The sequence below is a fragment of the Diabrotica undecimpunctata genome, chromosome 9 (assembly GCF_040954645.1).
Source record: "Diabrotica undecimpunctata isolate CICGRU chromosome 9, icDiaUnde3, whole genome shotgun sequence".
In the NCBI taxonomy this organism is placed as follows: domain Eukaryota; kingdom Metazoa; phylum Arthropoda; class Insecta; order Coleoptera; family Chrysomelidae; genus Diabrotica; species Diabrotica undecimpunctata.
This window is the reverse complement of record NC_092811.1, coordinates 33,117,607-33,137,028: the sequence shown is the minus strand read 5'-3', so window position 1 is coordinate 33,137,028 and position 19,422 is coordinate 33,117,607. Positions and strand designations below refer to the sequence as shown.

Below are 19,422 nucleotides of genomic sequence, written 5' to 3'. Positions count from 1 at the left end.
CGTTGAAGAACACTCTTCAGTTTCCCATGTAACTCATCAAAGGAGCGAACTGACATACGAAAGTAATTGAAAAACTTTTTGTCTTTTTCGTCTCCGATACAGTATTTATAACGCAATAACTTGTTCACGATCCATTACCCATCCAGAGCAGACCACATTTTTCGATGAACTGATAAAAATGTGTGATTTACATCGTTCAATGTGAAAGTAGCAAAACCACAATTAAAAATCGGGCGATTTTTTCCCGCACGAGCGAAATCGTGTAATGTGAAAGTACGCTAAGTCTACGAACCGTGCCCGTGACCCATCGTGGCCAGCAGAGCAACGGGCATTTATGCTTGAATTGTTCTTTTAAGTCGAACGATTTTTTTACCGTGTGCGTCGATGTTTTTGTGCACATTTCAATATCAGACGTTTAGCCGATGCACCGTCGGCAGCTTTGGTGAACAATTGGGTGAAAAGATTCCGAGCAACAGTTTATGTCATAAACCACACACCAGCTGGTAGACCCACCCAGAAGCACGAGCACCGAGCACGCCAGACAATATTGACAGAGTATGGATTACGGCGCGCTGTAAATCGCCATCCCAGGCGGTTGGTTCGTAATGAACACTCATTGCAATTGACGCGCGCTACTCTTTCACCCCTATAAAATTTAGTTTGTCAATTTTTAAAGCCGGAGGACCATTTAAAACGGAAAAATTTTGCTGAGATAGTGAACAATTTTTGGAATGAAGGTGGTATTGAAAATATAAGTCCATTTCCATCTTAATGGATATGTGAATAGGTACAATTGCCGATATTTGGCCCAAGATAATCCGCTGGCAAAAACAGCGACGACAATTACCCCCCAAAAAAGTGAACGTATGGTGTGCCATGTCCGTCTGACCTGACACCTTAGCAGGTTTCCTTTCCACCGCTCTAGACCAACAGCCTGCTACGAAGAAGACGGCCAGCATTTAAACGATGTTTTGTTTCAACAATAAACCGCATTTTTAACGTATCTAACAAAAATATTAAAATTGTTTTACAATGAATTGAATGTTTGTTTTATTCCTTTAAAACCTTAAATCCATTATAAGACACCCTGTATATACTGTTTATTAGGTAATATTTACAGTTTATTAATTTACATTGAACCTGTTATACAGTTCGAAAAACATTAAGCTGATAACTTTTCTATTTGCCTCGTATTGTGTGAACTGAGTACAAAATAATAATCGTGAGTACAAGTTGCTTAGTATATTCTTGTGAAAAACCTTATATTCAAAATGGCTTATTAAAGCCAATTAAATAAGACTAAAACTTCATTATTCCAATAACAATCGCCGAAGAAAACTCCATCGAAACGATAACATATATTTATAACAAATGCATGGCACCGATAACCTTATTTTAAAGTACCAGCACACTGTATTAGAATTTTTTACATTCATTATTTTTTTAAATTTGTAATCAAAGGTACTAATTCCACTTGTAAGCAATCAGCAAGGTCAAACAGGTAAGCTAGATTATTTTTTTATATTCAACAGCAACAATGAAAAAACAAATGGGAAAAAATTTCAGGCACGAGATAATAATAAACATTTGAATACTTTAAAAGCATATTTTTGGTGTTAATCAGCCTATCTTTGGTTGTTGTTGCGTCATGTAGTAGTAGATGATTTGGTTAATTTTTCTGTATTGACATAATAGTTCAGATTGTGGGGCCGCTCCCGTAGCAAAAATGTCTCTCATTCGATTTTTTTTCGCATTCCTGTTCAAAAAGTCCCCTTTAAACAAGTCGGAAGGATGCGGGCAAAATTTTAAGTATAAACACAGACATGATTATTTTTTACAATTTCGTTATGTTTAATATCATTTTCACGTTGGGCATTATCTAATGAAACATAGATATTTTGTTTTCCAAATAAATCTAATGTAATCTGGCTGTGTGTATGATCTTTCGAAATATCATGTTTATGTAAAGCCCTAAATAATTCCTTTAAATTATCGTAACCAGATTCACACCACGGATTTTGACGTTTGCCCCTATTTGTCGAAAATAAAATGCAAGGCTAACAGAAAAGTTTGTTTTTTATTTCTCTCCCGGTAAGCCATGAGTACTTGCTGTACCAATTTTCTGAAAATGACTTATTACTTCCCTTACAAATCGCACTAATATTTATAAGCCGGGACATTTTAGGCAAAGGACGCCCCTTATTTTTAATAACAATTTGTTCTTGGTATGGAATAGATGAAAACCATGATGCAAAATATAATTTACAATATCAGATTCATCAATACTTACAGTTTCTCCCATAGCTTACATTTTTTAGGTTAATTTACCTGAATTTGTTTACACTTTAATTAAAAAAAAACTTCTAATATATCAAAAAACCCTTTAATCTTTAACTATTTACGACAGACGTAACGTATCACAGTATTACTTTAGAAAATAAAAATAAATCACAGAAAGAAAAGCTAGTTCGTGCACTCCATATCACTTCACTTCACTACTTACGTTCTTAAGTACTTATCCATCCCGAAATAACATTTCATCCAGTGCTCGCAAGGTACAGTTCGCGACCAATCACCAATCCAATATTAAAAAAAAAAATCTACATCTATAAAGGTGTGGGTCGGCACTGCCGACCCTGATCGGTCGCCACTGTCCCACACAGTTTTCATCTCTACGTATGACATGACCAAACCATTGCAGTCTTTATTCTTAAATCTTTTTGAGACAGTAGTCACTCCCGTAGACAGTAGTCTTTTCCGAATCAAGTCGTTTATGATCCTGTCCCTTCTTGTCTTACCCAACACCCACTGTATCATTTTTATTTTAGCTACCTTCATCTTATTTTCCTGAATCTTCTTTACAGACCACACTTCACCGCCTTACACCAACGCAGGTCTCACCACACTCTTATATACCTTTCCTTTCGGCCCTTCATCGATTTTTTGATACCAAAGTTTCCCGCCCATTTGCTTCCCGTTAAATCAACTAGCCTGTATCCTATGGGAAATTTCTCGATCTAGTGTTCCATTTTCCGTTATGTAAAAGCTAAGGTATTTAAATTCTTCTACTCGTCCTAGCTTTTCTCCAAACAATTCTGCATTCCCAACGATTACTTTTCCTTCCAAGCACATATACTCTGTTTTAGACAACCTGTTAACCTTAAGTCCTCACTCTTAAAAAGCCCTTCTCTTTAACACTCACACTTCTCCCCAACATTTCTTTGTTCTCATCTACTTACACTATATCATCAGCAAACTGCATTGACCAAGGAGCTCACTTTCGTACTTTCTCTGTCAGTACATTCATAACAAGATTATCAGTTAAGGACTCATTGAATAGGCTTGATGCAAACCAACCGTCACTGAAATGTTTTCGCTCAATTCGACAGCAGCCTTTCTTTTTTTGTACGCCTGTACGCTCCCTTATACATATCCTTCACAAGCCTTACGTAATTCTCGGGAACCCATTTCTCTCATACATTTCCATAGCTTTTGTCTAGGAACTGTGTCGTTCTCGTTCTCCAAATTTATAAATATTAAATGTAGGTCTCCTTTTTTCTCTATTTCTCTATCAACTATCTCAAAGCAAAAGAAAAACATTTGTTGTCCTCCTTCCTGGCACAAACCTAAACTATTCTTCTGCTATGGATATCTCTCTCCTTAACATTTGCTTCACAGTTCTCTCCCAAAGTTTCATTGTATGCGATATTAACATAATTCCTTTGTAGTTTTTACAGTCTAAATGTCCCTTAAATCTTTACACAATGATACCATAACCCTCTCTCTCCATGCATTGGGCATCCTTTCTTGCGCCTATAATCTACTTACCATTTGCCATTGAATGTAACTTGATTTGCACTTCGAATGTGCCGCTATAGTCAAAAACTCGGTGTGAAAGACTGTATTTGAATTAACACAATACCTGAGTATATGGCCGCTAATAATTATTATGTTCCGCTCGCTATGCTGGATCACCGATCTCGTTTCTCGTATTGTATGTGCTGTCGCCTGGAGCTTCTTTTAGTGACTCTTCTTATCTTCACATATGGCATAATATATCTGCATACGCTGCTACGTTGCCGCATCGGAAATAATGCACGACATCGACTTAAAACATATGATGGCTTAAACAGCCATAAAATATCAACCCCTTTCATCTCTGCTATCACCGTTATTACATTCTCATTTGGGATTCCACATCATCTGTCTCTCTATATGTATATATATATATATATATATATATATATATATATATATATATATGTATATATATATATATATATATTTGATTTTTGAGAAGCGAATAGCTACTCACAGAATTCATATTGAAGATGTTGAAAATCAGACCGGCTTTCGTGTTGATAATTTTTGCATAGCCAGTGCGTTCTGTCTAAAACAAACAATAGAGAAGCGTTAATAAAAAGATTTATGAACTTTCAGAAGGCATATGCTAGTGTCCCACTAGCCAAACTGTTGCAGATGCTAGAAGACAAGAAAATTCCATCCATTTAAGTAAATGCCGTGAAAAGAATATTTTATTTGAAGGTTATTATATATTTTGTTGTTGTCATTCTTGATAAGCTTTTTATGATACATTCAACATTTTTTACTATAAATATGATATTTAATGTTAGATAAAGAATTATTTTTGCATTATTATCTCAAAATATCGTTATTCAATATTATTTTAATTTATTTCTCAACACGTGCGAATTCTTGTATAAGAAGTAATATTACAGTAATATTTATTCAAGATTCTTATCTTTTTCAGTATACGATTATAACGTTTGTGCATTGTCACAACTACTATAGTATATTTGAAGAATAAGCTGGAGTAAATTCTCAGAAAAAAAACTAAATTGTTAAGCATATTTTAGTACGTGTGCTTTTCGTACAACGTCAATATTTTAGCTTATTTTACGTTGGGTTTGACTATTTAGATAGAAATTTTTCCATGTCACATGGACTATCGTAAAATTTAAATACCTGCTATTGTTAGAACTGTGTAGGCTAGGGTTTTTTCAGCTGGTCATAGACGTACTTTAAGGGTATTACATTATTTGTTTCGGTTTGTTAGATATTTAAACCATTTTCAAAGCATATTATATTTATATAAATCTGTTTATTTTAGTAACGTTATTTATGGTTATTTTTGTCGTTATGATAATGACCCATTAAAGAACAAGAAATAAAGAAACTCTTAAAATACATAGGTATTTAGTTAATGGTCTTTTGATAGTTTAGGTAGAAAAAGTCGATTAGCGAAAGATGGTTTCTGATAAATGTGAACGCTATCTTAAATAGTATAAATTTCGATTTTGTTTAGAATACCAATGATTAATAAAATGGTTAATGGTCTTTAAATAGTCATTCATTAACATCAGAAAATTTTTGTTTAGTCGATTATAAGCGAGTGAAGAGATCTGACACAGTTGTTTTTTGCAAGAATGAGTTTATAGAATACGGAATTAACGTGTGATTATACACCAGCTAAAAAATTAAAGTTGAATCATTTATCACTTAACGAAAAGAGTGTTATCCTTAACGTCTACAATTATTTTAAGCAACACAATCCTTCCAATACTGTTGATAGTATAGTTGAAATTTCCTCTAAACTAATGGGATATTCAAAATCAACTGTATATAACATTTTAAAAGAAGAAAAATCAGCTGGTATAACGCCACCCAAACCGAGACCAGGAAGACCAAAATTGTCGAAAGTGAATGTGGATGAATTTTTCAAAAATGCAATTCGTAGAATGGTCCACTCATTTTTTTTAACAAACAAATACCAACTTTAGATAAAGTTTTACAAGCCATTACCGACGATTACGATTTACCCACAATAAGTAGAGACAAACTTTGGAAAGTTTTGCATGAGTTAAACTTTAAGTATGAAATAGTGGGCAGACAGTCAATGCGTATCGATTCCGAAGAAATTGTGTGTTGGAGACGAGACTAACTCAGAAAAATAAAAAAAATGAGGACAAAAAATAAAAACAATTATTATTTAGATGAAACGTGGGTTAATAAAGGGCATACTGTAGGGAGAGTTTGGAAAGACAAAACTATAAAAACATGCCGACAAGCATTTCTGGAAGGATATTCACCTGGTTTCAAGGAACCAACAGGTAAAGGTCGACGATTAATTGTTACCCATATAGGTAGTATGAATGGATTTCTTAAGGAGGGTTTACTTTTGTTTGAATCAAAAAAGACCTGTGATTATCACGAAGAGATGAACGGAGACGTGTTTGAAGAATATTTCAAACAGATGATGCAAGTTACCACTCTAGATTAGTTGAACGTTTACCAACTACTCAATGGAGGAAAGATGAAATTGCAATGTGGTTAACTTCTAATAATTTAATCTTTGACGATACAATGACCAAAGCAGAATTATTAGAGCTTGCTAAAATTAATAAAGAAAATTATAAAAAATATGTCATTGAGGAAATAGCCAAAAAACGAGGAATTGAAATACTTCGCCTACCACCGTATCATTGCGAGCTAAATCCGATTGAATTAGTATGGGCCGAAGTTAAAAGTAACGTTGCTCGAAATAATACAACTTTTAAATTGTCAGATGTTACTATTCTTTTTCATAAATCAATATCCGAAGTAACGACTGAACATGGACAAAAATGTATTATTCACGTTATGGATATTGAGAAAAATATGTGGGAGCTTGATCATATAATAGATAGCAGTATAGAACCTATAATAATTCATCCCGGATCGGATAACACTTCGTCTGAAACAGAATATCAGGAAGCTTAACTTTAAACTGTAGCTCAGAAGTTTATTTTACATTTGAACTAATTGCCGACAACTTCATTATTTATTTTTTATTGCTAATATAATTTCCATTCTTATTTCCAATATTATTAGTATTAAGAATATTATTATTTATTAATAGGAAAATATAAAAACTTACTGTTTTTGTGTATGTATTTTACGTTTCAGTATAATTTATTGTATTTTATTATTTTATATTAACTATGTTTCACAAATAATAGAATTTTTATTCTTTTTATGTATATCTTTTTATTTTAAACCAGTATTGGATTGGATTAATTACTTTGTTCTAAATATCCAAATAAATTTAACGCAAACTTTTCTTTTAAGATTACGTTTTAGTTAGAAGATGTGCACGCCTATGTATTTCGAAGTGCGAAGATTAGTATTCTGAGAATTTACTCCAGCTTATTCTTCAAATATACTATAACTATATATTGTAGAATTATGTTTAAAACTAAGCGTTTTTCTATGATAAGGATGCATTTTTAAATACAGCTAATATCCAAGGAAAAATATATTGTCTAGTTTTAGTAGCTATGGATATTTTTCGTGTGATTGTTGTAGTGTTGTTTCATTTATCTGTGGCATTTTAGACTTTTAAATTATGTAATCTCTGAAACGACATCACTTTCCATGCAATTTGGATTTAACCTAACTTCTTGCAAAATTATGACATCTTATCGCCTCAATGTTTAAAAAGATAGTAAAATGATAGGAGTGGATAGTAATTTTAAGTATATAGCTTGTGTCACGGTAATTGCAACAGATAAATACATTTCATTGGAAAAAATCAACTAAAAATACAATGGTCTAGAAAAGACAATTGGACTATACCTAAATAATTGGTCCTTAAAATGTCATCTACAGTATATATTTTATTATAAATACAGGATATTATCTGAACACAGTAAGTACCTATTTTTGGATTTATGTTTACAGATCCATTGAAAAGCTGTAACTATGGTGAATATTGTATTATAATTCCTAACACCAAGTTAATTTTAAAACACTTAGTTCCAGGTAGGACGAATTATCGCCTTAGTGTTTTTTTTATATACGACTATTTATATAAAATTATTTTTGACACCTTCTTTTTATTTTTGGTTATGGCGAATTGGGATCTGCCACGGGTTCTTCTACGTTGTAATGATCTTCCATTTCTTTCAATATCTGGTTGATACTTTCTTTTGTTTTGTTGGTTAGACGAGATTGGATTGTTGGGTCGCTTCTTCTTTTCTTCTTCTCTTCTCTTCTTCTTTCTTCTTCACGGGCATAAACTCCGGAGGGATGCACGTTTTATTCCTTCGTAGTATCCCGCATAGTGTTAGTATCTTGTCGATAAGATCTTCTATTAATTTCAAAGAAGTAAAGAAGTTATCTGTGATTCGTGATTTAATTCTGTGATCATGGTCTAGAACGGAAACCAAATCTAAAACTACCCTTCTCCCTTGGTTGCGTTCCGGATTATTTACTTGTTTCCCCAAATACACTTACAAACTCTTACAATAAGCGGTATTACCATTTGCAGGACACCAGTTTTATTGCAATATTTTGCTGGTTTGCTTTCCATCATCTTATTCTTTGTGTACCATGGTTGTTTTCAAGCGTTGAGTATCATCGTATTAACAAGCTGATGAAATTTTTCTTGGTCTGTAGCTGGACGAAACAATTTCTCGACCGTTTCTCCATTGTTTCATGTTACGCAGCCAGGACAGTTGTTTTCTTCCGACCCAGCGTTTTCCTTTGCTTCTGTCCTGAATGTTCAACCAAAGTAAGCAATATTTAGGTCCTCTTTCATTATATGACCAAAGTATTGGACCTTTCTCATTTTCATGATTTAGATCAATTCTCGCTCTTTGTGTATGTTCTCTAGCATACGTTCGTTAAATATGCGTATTGTCCACGGGATTATGAGCATGCGACGGTAACACCACAACTCGAACACTTCTAATTTATTAAAAATTTTTATTTTTTGTTGTCCAGGTTTCACATCCATTGAACAAAGCGGACCAGACGTAGCACTTTAATACTCTCAGAGGTGTGGTCAATGACAGACTTCTAATGCACAATACAGAACGTTAGTTAATAAAGCTTTTTCGTGCAAGTTCTCTTATGGTCGAAATATCCTCGTCACTTTTAACACTGCAGTCAATCCAGCTACTCAGATATCCAAAGTGTTCCACCCTTTCCAGGATTTTGTTATATAATTTTAGTACTTCGATATTAATTTTTTCGACCACAATCCATTTGGTTTTCTTTGCGTTGATTGCATTGATTGACTGCTAATTATAACATTTTCCTAGTAGTTGCGTTGGATTTACCATGACATTAGATTATTAGTAGGTCATCGTCATATAATACTAATTTGATTGGTGGAGCAATATTTTGACCTAACTTGCTAATGGCAAGAATAAAGAAGGAGGGGCTTAAAATTGAATTCCGTCATGTTAGATGTATGGAAAATGAAGAAAGTTATTGACAGAAACCCAAAACGTTCTAGATGTTAGGAATGTTATTTTTTATAAATGCATATATGCTGCCAGTGAGGTTACATTAAGAAACTTTGTCAAGGATTGCATTTTTAGAGTTAATATCATAGATATTATTATCATAGATAGTTGCTATCAAAACTTGTTTCCTATTAATTGCGTTAGAGATATGGGTTTGGAGTAGTACCAGATTATCTCTTGTAAAGCGCTGTCTTTGGTAGCCAGATAATTTCTTTGAAATAATCTTATGGTTTTTAAAATACCATAAAAGACGTTTGTTGATCATTGTTTTCATTAGCTTACACATAGTGCATGTGAGGGAGATGGTACTATAACATTGTGGAAAAAATAGTAGGCTGATTTGGCTTAAGTATTGGTATAAAAGTAGACTTACTCCATTGAGATGGAAATTTATGGGAACTCCAGATCAGATTGTATAAAGTAAGGTAAGGCAGATATTCAGATGATATCAGAATATTTCTGTTGAATATAAATCATGATGAGACAAAATAATATTTTTATTTTTATTTCTGAAGTTCTCTTCGAAATGTTTGGCTAAGGTGTTAGGAATAAGTTTATGTGAAGTGATCTGTATACCATTTGAAATTAAACGACTAATGTTATTATTAGTTTTGTGACCTTGAATTTGTCGTATATGTGTATGAATGAGTATAAACGGCTGTGTAAGTTGGAATATAAGGTCTAGCAACTTTTCTTCTTTTAGAGAATGATTTGGGGAACTATATGTAGGATTTAATGTGCGTCTTAGCCTTTTATCGGATCTATCGGATATAATTTGGTATATTTGTGTAAGGTTTTCGGGGAGGGAATAAGTGTTTGTGGTGAAATTATGAGCTTCTTTACGAGGATTACTACTACCAAAGAAATTAGAGCGTTGGAATTATAGATCTAAAAGACCTAAAAGCAAATTTGATGAGTTTTTCGAAATAATTCATGCATCCCAAATTGCTTTGTTTAAATTGTGCCTACATAGAAAGATTTAAATGAAAATGAAAAACAGAAACACTTCAGGTTTAAGGAAGCATCTAATCTCTTTTCACAAAAAAGAATTACAAATATTTCTTCCTGAAAAACCAAAATTCTGGTTCCTAAAAAATGTTCCTACTACTTTATTTTGGTAAATTAATGTATTTATTAAGTAGGTATCTCCTTAATTTAAAATAACTTCTTTTGATTATCATTGTTTTCTTACCTATTCTTTATTTTTTCAAGTTAGTTTTTTATATAAAAATAGAGCTAAGATTGTTAATAACATTTATGTTGCTTTAATAAGTGGATTATAGTTTGTTATCTAATCACCTAAAGAATATGTGCCCTTAAAGCTTATCCTCGAAAATCCTAACGGTAAAATTCAGTGCGATATCTATTTCAAAAATATCTTTCTTTACGAAAACACGAAGAATATTCTACACGTCATCTTGTACTAAAGTTGGGCTTTTTACCTACTTACAACCGGACACCCACCCCCTGTAGTGAAAAGACTTGGGTCTATACAATAAAGCGAGCGGGAGGTCTTCTGTTCAGTACGGTTATGGGGTAATTAGAATAATACGAGTATACCAGAGTAATATTATTTATTAAATAATTAATTCACAACTTAGCAAAGGTACATACAGGTATGTATAACGAGATATTTTGAGGTCACAGTATTGCCGAATTCGTTTTTTTATGTCTTATATTTTCTTTTGTTTTTTTTTGTTACTTTTTTACTGACAAATTGGCTTTTAACGTAGAATTACAGTTTGATGATAAATATTCTGAAATGAAAAATGTTGAGATGTGGCGAATAAAAACATTCGTGAAATTAAAATGAAAGGATTATACGTCTCTTAATAGTGCGATTTATAAAATTAGTACTTGAAGCCCAAATCGCGGGAGGAATATGTGCATCAGTTTTCAAATATTTATTATTTACTATATAATTTCTAAATTGAACAACTTTCACTTCTTTAGGCAATAATGTATCTGTTTTGACAACTAAATAGGTAATTAGACAAAATAATGAGTATTATTTTGAAATTATTAATTTCAAAACAGGAGTTTAAAGAATTAGAAGGAGGTAGTCCGGGCCCAGTTGAACGGTCAAGCTTATTCCAGTGGAAGCAATAAGGACAGTAGGGACAATGTTTTTAAAGTTATTCTAAATGTTTATAAACTACATAATTTCAGAAATTTGACATCAGGATGTTTGACTATAATAAATTATTCTTTTATTTTCTTTTAATGCATATTGATAGTATAAGTCTTTTGCTTTCATTTGTCACCCACAGAATTATCCTATCTTTATTATTTTCTATCTCTGTTGTTATTGTAAAAAAAAGGTCTCTGAGATAAACAAATACAATAACTTTTAAACTAATTAATATATCGGTCCCAAATTTTGAGGGTTTGTTAAGTACCCCAATACCCAACTTTGGGTGGAACTCTAAAGTTTAAGTTTACTAAAAGTTTTTAACAAATATCAATTGTCACTTATTTTGCAGTTTGCGAAGCAACAAATTGACTTTTCAACTTTCAAAAATCGGCATTTTGAAGCTTTGTCAATATTCTAAAAAATAAAATTTTGTAATTTTATGTCAATTATTTAGCTTTCTAATGGAGTGCAAAAAATAGAAAAAATCGCGTTTTTTGCATTAAATTGTTAATCATTAAAAACCGGCTCCGAACTTTAGGCAGGAAACAGATAGGTTTTCTTCTTATAGGTCTACAATAACTAAAAAAGTTGTCAGCTACCTGGATTATTGAGTGTCACGAGAAAATCCTTATTACCCTGGACTAATATGACTGGACAAGCAAGTGACGAAACAAACTTCATATATTATGTAAACTTTACTAACAAAAACGTTTAAAATAAATATTCCAATAACTATAAATAATCAAATTCCATATTCAAATACTGCAAAATATTTGGGTATTGTCCAATAAATATAAATAATCAAATTCCATATTTAAATACTGCAAATATTTGGGCATTACTCTTTAATAAGCCCTAATAATGTTATTCGACATTATTTATGAGAGAGTGTATATTACTTACCTACCTGTCGGCGAGAATCCAGAAGCTATCGACAAAGACAGCCTGTACTGACCGAGAGAGAGTAACATCTAGCAGAACTTTGAGATTTTTTAAAAAGTTTATATCAAATAGCTTCTTTGTGTTACACTTTATGTTAAAAATAAAAATAGATTCGGAAAGTGGGTCAAATTCTGTAGTGCCCTATTTCAAAAAAAAAAATTTTACGTTTATTTTAACCAAAAATATTTGAAAAAAAAATATTGTTTAAACAATTAATTAATTTACAACCAAATAGTGCACTAGAACTTTTTAAGACCTTTCATATAAAAAAAGAATCATCTCAATATCTGCCATAGTTTTTGCGTTATTTGATATAAACTTTTACATTGGAATTTAGCTATGCCCAGAATCGCGAGGAACGGCCTTAATACCTGTATGTGGATTTTTGTCACGCACCAATATTTTTTAAGATTTCCATTTCATATATTATGATGGAGGTCCATCAATACCTTTCTAGACAGAAAATGTTCTTTAAAATACATTTTGACTCAAAAAAATCTACAGCATGTGGTGTATCTGATAAACTATCAATTTTACATCCAGAATTAGTATTATCAAAAAGGTGTATGACCGGTAAAAACGTTTCATCTTTCCAAACAAATGCCGCAGTTTCCATAGTTGTTGTTAATTGTTCGGCTGGTGTGTTGTTCAAAATTCATCTCCAGTTTCATTTTCTGCATCATCTTCAGCCTCGTTTTCAGCAACATTTTGTGATTTTTCCACGAGCGTTGCAAACACAAAAATATACAATACACGTTTTGATATCAACGTGCAGTACAAAAAGCTTAATAAATATATATTTAGTTTACCTTCTGCATCTTTTTCATCGCTTTTTGGCCATCCATCGTCACTCTCATAATCGTTCATAAAATCATCTTCAAAATCACTTTCTTCTAGCATACGCTCGAGATCTGCATCAGTAAGATATTTCCGACTCATTTTTGCGACGGGTAAAACAATACTGATTGGAGTTCAAATTGCAACCAAACAAATATTTTGTATAGTACCTTATGCGAGTCAACTCGTCTAGAGCAGTCTAAGCGTATCTACTTGTCGACTTGTCTATGAGCAGGTGACGTCATATATCGAATAACCAAAGCTCTACTGCATATTGAAACAGTTCTTATGATTTACGCGAGTTGACTCGTCAAGAGCAGTCAGCCTATAAGCGAGTATACTCGTCAAGAGTAGTGAAAGGGTTAAGGTAGATTGTTTCGTTTTCAATCTTACTTGTTTTTAAAATCATAATTTTCGTTTTTTGTGTTCGAAGCCATTCCATACTTCTCGTAGTACTTCTTATTGCGGTCAATAAAAGTTAGCAGCCCTTCTGCATTGTCCGCATAGAGTATATTATCGTCACAGTTTACATCTCGACATTATTCTTTTAGCATTTTTGTTAATTATATACAACTTTATATAAAACAATAACACTCAGAATTTTTCTTAATGAGAAAATCAAATCAAATTTTATTTTCAGTGCAGGCAAAGCTTCCAAAGATGGATTTATAGTTCTACTTGCAGCGATACGATACATATTTTTATATTTTGACTTAACTGAATAAAAAAAATTACCTATTACTTGTTATTTTTATTAAGTAATATAATAATCAAATATTTATTTAAATAATAATCTAATCTTTTCAAATATCATTAGGAGATTATGACGTTTTTGTATTGTCCCGACTGCTTACTTGATATTGCACAACAAATGTTTGGAACCAGTCGTTTCTATGATTACCTTGCAATTTTAAATATGTCTAATACGTAAGAAAAAATATATAGTCTGGTACATTTACTTATGGATACTTCCCTCGTGTGATTATTGTAGTGTTGTTTTATTTATCTGTGGTATATTCGGCTGTTAATTAAATATTATTAGTCCAGTGACAACAATTTCCAATACAAATTGTTTAAAATTTCATTGATTGACTTAAAATCATGACAGGAGTTGTAAAATAACTCATAAAACATAAGTTATATAGTGCTGATTATGTGCTGTTACCCTAGAGGTGAATGCTATTCTTCCTCAGTAGTGAAGGGGTTAATTAATGCCATATACAGGATGGTCCTTAAGTAATTGTAAAAAAAGAAACAGTAGTTTTAACACTTTAAGATATTACGACTTAAGACAACCTATCTTTATAAAATGTTGCATTTAAAAAAGCTACAGGGTGTTAAAATGGAAATTTAAAAGTTTATTTTTTGCTATAACTTTCACGTTTGTTCTTCTTCTTATGGTGCCGTGCACCTATAGTGCGTTGGCGAATTATCTTAAGGTCAGACGTCTGTCTTTTGCGGCATGCAAAAGTTCGCCAGTGTTAGTTACGCCTGTCGAGTTCTTTATATTTCGCAGCCACGACATTTGTTTGCGACCTACTCCTCTCTTGCCCTCAATCTTTCCTTGGATAATTAGTTGAGGGATTGAGTATTTTTCCCCTCTCAGGATGTGGCCCAGGTATCCAATCTTTCGTGCCTTGATCAAGCTGAGCAATTCTCTCTCAGTATTTGCTCTTCTTAGGACTTCCTCGTTTCTCACCCTATCTGTCCATGGTATGCGGAACATTCTTCGCAAGGTCCACATTTCGAAGGCTTCCAACTTGTTAATGGAAGATATTTTCAACGTCCATGTCTCCATGCCGTATAACAATATGGACCATACATAGCACTTAACCATTCTGTAACGGAGATTGAAGGAAAGATTGCGGTTACAAAGTAACGGTTTAAATTTAAGAAAAGCTTGTCTTGCTTGTTCGGTACGGCATTTTATTTCTTGTTGAGGATCCCATTGGTCATTCACCATCATTCCCAAGTATTTGAATATTTATAAATAAATAAATAAAAATTTACAATTTCATGCTTTTCAGAAGAAGAAATTATACATATACTATAATTATACGTATAATAAATTTGCACTTAAGTTTTTTGCTCTTTAAGTTTGCACTATTTGTGTTAAAAAATATTAAAGACACATTATTTTAACAAAAAAAAGGTATATTTGTTAATAACTTCAAAACTTAGCAGTTTTCGAGATAATCGCATTTTACAAATCAGCTGCATAATTCTGATTTTACGAATTACTCCAGGCAATGAAGGAAAAATGGACAAAAACAACAATACTTTTGAATTTTCGTATGAAATACCTTTAACTAAAGTTAATAGTTAACGAAATATTAAGGAAAATAAATATATCGGTAGGATAATTAATAATAGGATTTGACAAAATAATAGGATAATAGGATTTTATATCAAACATTTTAAGTTTCATATTAAATTAGTCATAATCAAAACATTTTATTTACAAACCAAATTAAGAAATAGTTAAACTAAATAATATTAAATTTTTTGTCAAAGTAAGTGTTTGATATGTTCATCATTTTCTTTAATACATTTATCAATACATTCCATAAAAGATCGTCTCATATTAAATAACATCATTGGTCCAAAGAAACTGTTGTAGTATTTATTTCTTCCCAAAGTTGGTTGCGAATGTTTATGGGATTCTTAAAGAGACCTTGTTTCAATGCGTCTCATACATCAAAATCAAGCGGATTAAATTCTGGGTTACCTGGTGACAAAGGAAAATGACTACTACGACCAATCCAACGTTAAGGAAAGTTAGTATTTAAATATGTTCTCACTACCCTCATATAATCGCTGCAACGAAAAGGGAATACTTACAAAGATACCCACACAGAAAATCATTACTCCTGTTCAAGAAGATGGTTCGTGTTGACGATGATTCTCAATTAAGTATCTTCTTCTTCTTCTTAACATGCCATACACCAAAGTGCGTAGGCGACTATCTCATTACTAGAATTCTGTTCTTGGCGGCGTGACACAGCTCGCCTGTATTGTGTATTCCTGTCCATTCTTTAATATTCCTTAACCAGGATAATTGTTTGCGGCCGGCTCCTCTCCTACCTTCGATCTTCCCTTGTAGGATTAACTGTGGTATTTCATATTTTGCTCCTCTCAATATGTGCTCAAGGTAATCAATCTTGCGTTTTTTAATTAATTCAAAGAGTTCTCTTTCCACGCCGGCTCTCTTAAGGACGTCATCGTTTCGAACTCTATCCACCCAAGGTATGCGCATCATTCTTCTCAATGACCACATTTCAAATGCTTCAAGTTTGTTGATAGATGTTTTTTTCAAAGTCCACGTTTCCATGCCATAAAGCAAGATGGACCATATGTAGCACTTGACCATTCTGTATGGTATTTCGAAATTTAGGTTTTGATTACATAGGAGCGGTCTGAATTTCACAAAAGCTTGTATTGCCATTTGTATTCGGGTTTTTATCTCTTGTTGTGGATCCGATTGGTCATTGATTGTGGTGCCAAGGTATTTAAAAGTTTTCACGCGTTTTATGCGATCGTCACCTATGCATATTATCGGGTTTTCTGGAGGGTTTCTGCTAATGGCCATATATTTCGTTTTCAAAATGTTGATTTTGAGGCCATATTTTTTACCTATGCTATTCACCCTATCAAGTAATAACTGCTGATCTTCCAAATAATCAGTTATAATCACTGTGTCGTCCACATAGCGTAGGTTGCTAATTGGTATGCCGTTCACCTTAATGCCTAATTCCGTGTCTTCTAATGGTTCCGCAAGTATATTTTCAACATATAAATTAAAAAGCATCGGAGAGAGTATGCAGCCTTGGCGGACACCTTTCCGGATTTCAAATTCATCCGTATATTGGTCTTTTTTACAGTCGTCTGTTTCTGAAATATTGAATTTATTCCATACATTTGCATCGTACTGTATGATAATGGACTGAAAATCTGCGAAATAGCGGAGAAAAGATTTTTATAAATTAGTTATGAACACTATTGTAAATTCTTGGATTATCTACAAGGATTTGCATAAAAGAAATGTACATCAAAATAATACACAATTTTCACTTTTGAATTTTCTGGTGCCATTAGCAGAACAGTAATTGAATTAGGAAGATCGAAGTCAAATATAAAAAGACGAATAAGTGGCCGTTCTGGAAGAATATTTAAACGACAGAAACAGATGATCAACGTGGAAGACCATTTGCCACAACAAATACATACTAAGAGAAAGTGCTTTAGATGTTCACAAAATAAATCAGAAACTCGAACTACGACTATTTTTATAGCGTGCAATGTGCCTCTATACAAAAATTGTTTTTTACCACATCATTCATAAGAAGTTGTTTTTTTTTTGTGTAATGAACTTTTTTTATTTTAAATGTAAGTTTGTGTCTTGGGACATATATGTCCCATGTCCTTTCTAAGGATACAAAGAAACGCAACAATGTAAAAAAGATCAATCGCTTTGTTAGGTCTCTAGTTATGTTTTTATTAATTCTAATTTATTGTTTTTTATTTATTATTGAAGGTTCTATCTATAACACTTACAAATTTATTAAAGTATTTATTATTAATTTATCTTACACTAATAATTATATAATTTATTATAATACGTGCGTTACATTTTAAAGCGCGGCGCGATGTTCAAAAACTAACTGTCCTCCTTCCAACAAAATTCCTCTTTAAATATAAAATACAGTTATTCTCAAGGTTTCATTGACCTTCCGGAACTTCTCCGATCGTCGTGGAACCAAACAGGTCTTTTAGCGAAGGGACTAGAAATTTCTGCCGGCAGGTAAACAGGTCTTTCAACTGAGCGCCGAAATAACTAGAATAAAAAAGAATTAGTCATAATATATTTACAGTTTTATAGGTCATGATATTTATCGTAACAGTATCAACGAATATTAAAGTCATTTTAAAGAGTTTTATTTAGCTACAATGAAATCAGTAATGAAAGGGTTAACCTAACTTACAGTTTTTGGTTAATATAATTTTTATTTCGATTTAATTATTGTAGCTGTATAATAAAAAATACTTTAAGCCTTCACTGATGCTTCTGCTAATATGCTAATATTATATTTTACATAACATAAACATGATATAAAATTATAAATTTTAGCAAGTAAATCTTCTCATCTTAAAAATCACGTAAAGGCGATAAGGTAAGACATCAAAGTAAAATGCAAATATAGATTCTCCGATTACTATATTCTGCGAACCGTGACTATTTTTACAGAATTTGATAACATTATCGACCAGTTTTAGTGTCGATGAGATAATTACATCACTTTATAAAGTATTCTCCATCATATCACACATACACACTCCTCACTTCAATTATGTATCAATTATATTAAGTGCTCCAAATCGTATCGTTTTGTTCAGGTGCTTCACTTAAAATATATTGTTTCTGTAGTGTTCCTCAAGTAAGTAAAAGGTTATTTAATTAATTTAAGTGATCGTGCAAATCTTATTTATGTTTGATTTTCGGGTTTTCAAATATTTTGCCAATTGTTTATTAGCGTATCCGGAATACACTGACTTGCAAATAACAACCGAACAACAAAAAAATTATAATTGATTAAATTTGACTTACAGAGGTGGAAATAAATACTTAAAACACTTGACACCTTGAACGTTTACAATACCTTGAACCACTAATTTAAAAAGAAAACACTTTAGAAATATAAAAACTACTATATATCGTCGGTATACTGCGAAAACCATGTAAATGTCGGAATACCGAAATCGAGAAAAAACGTTTTTAAAGTTTAGTTCTTTATTGTGAATTAAGCAGTCAGCCTGTTTTTGATATTAGGTATTCTAGTGAAAGATGCATATACCTGAAATGATATTCTATCATTAGTTTGAAAAAGTTAAGGCATTTACCTGGTTTTACCTGTAAATCTAAATAAATCAATTACTCTTCAAATAACATGTTTAACACAAATATAATAAACCAAGTATAATATTTTCCAGTTTTGTGATCGAGATATGAGGCTTTTACTAGGTAATAGCAATGTTTTAAGGTATTAGTCGATATTTATGACATTTAACTGGTTTTCCCTGAAAATTTTGTTAACATCTGTGTGTAGTTATAGTTATTATTTATATGAATGATAGGCAGTTTTATAGAAAAAATCAAATTTATTTCGAATATAATAATAACAATATTATTATTATGAGGCT

The 19,422-nt window shown here is 32.1% G+C and overlaps 1 protein-coding gene across 3 annotated transcripts in view; it reads left to right on the top strand.

Annotated features, from left to right (window-relative positions):
• The first annotated feature begins 1,341 nt into the window (after window positions 1-1,341).
• Window positions 1,342-19,422, top strand: part of LOC140449789 (probable multidrug resistance-associated protein lethal(2)03659) — an 81,842-nt gene continuing 63,761 nt past the window's right edge. For 2 of the 3 annotated variants that reach the window (XM_072543139.1, XM_072543140.1), the window contains exon 1: window positions 18,486-18,659. The gene's annotated coding sequence lies outside the window, so the exon portion shown is untranslated. Of the gene's footprint in view, window positions 1,502-18,485; window positions 18,660-19,422 lie in introns of those variants that run through there. The other variant, XM_072543142.1, reaches the window with a different exon arrangement.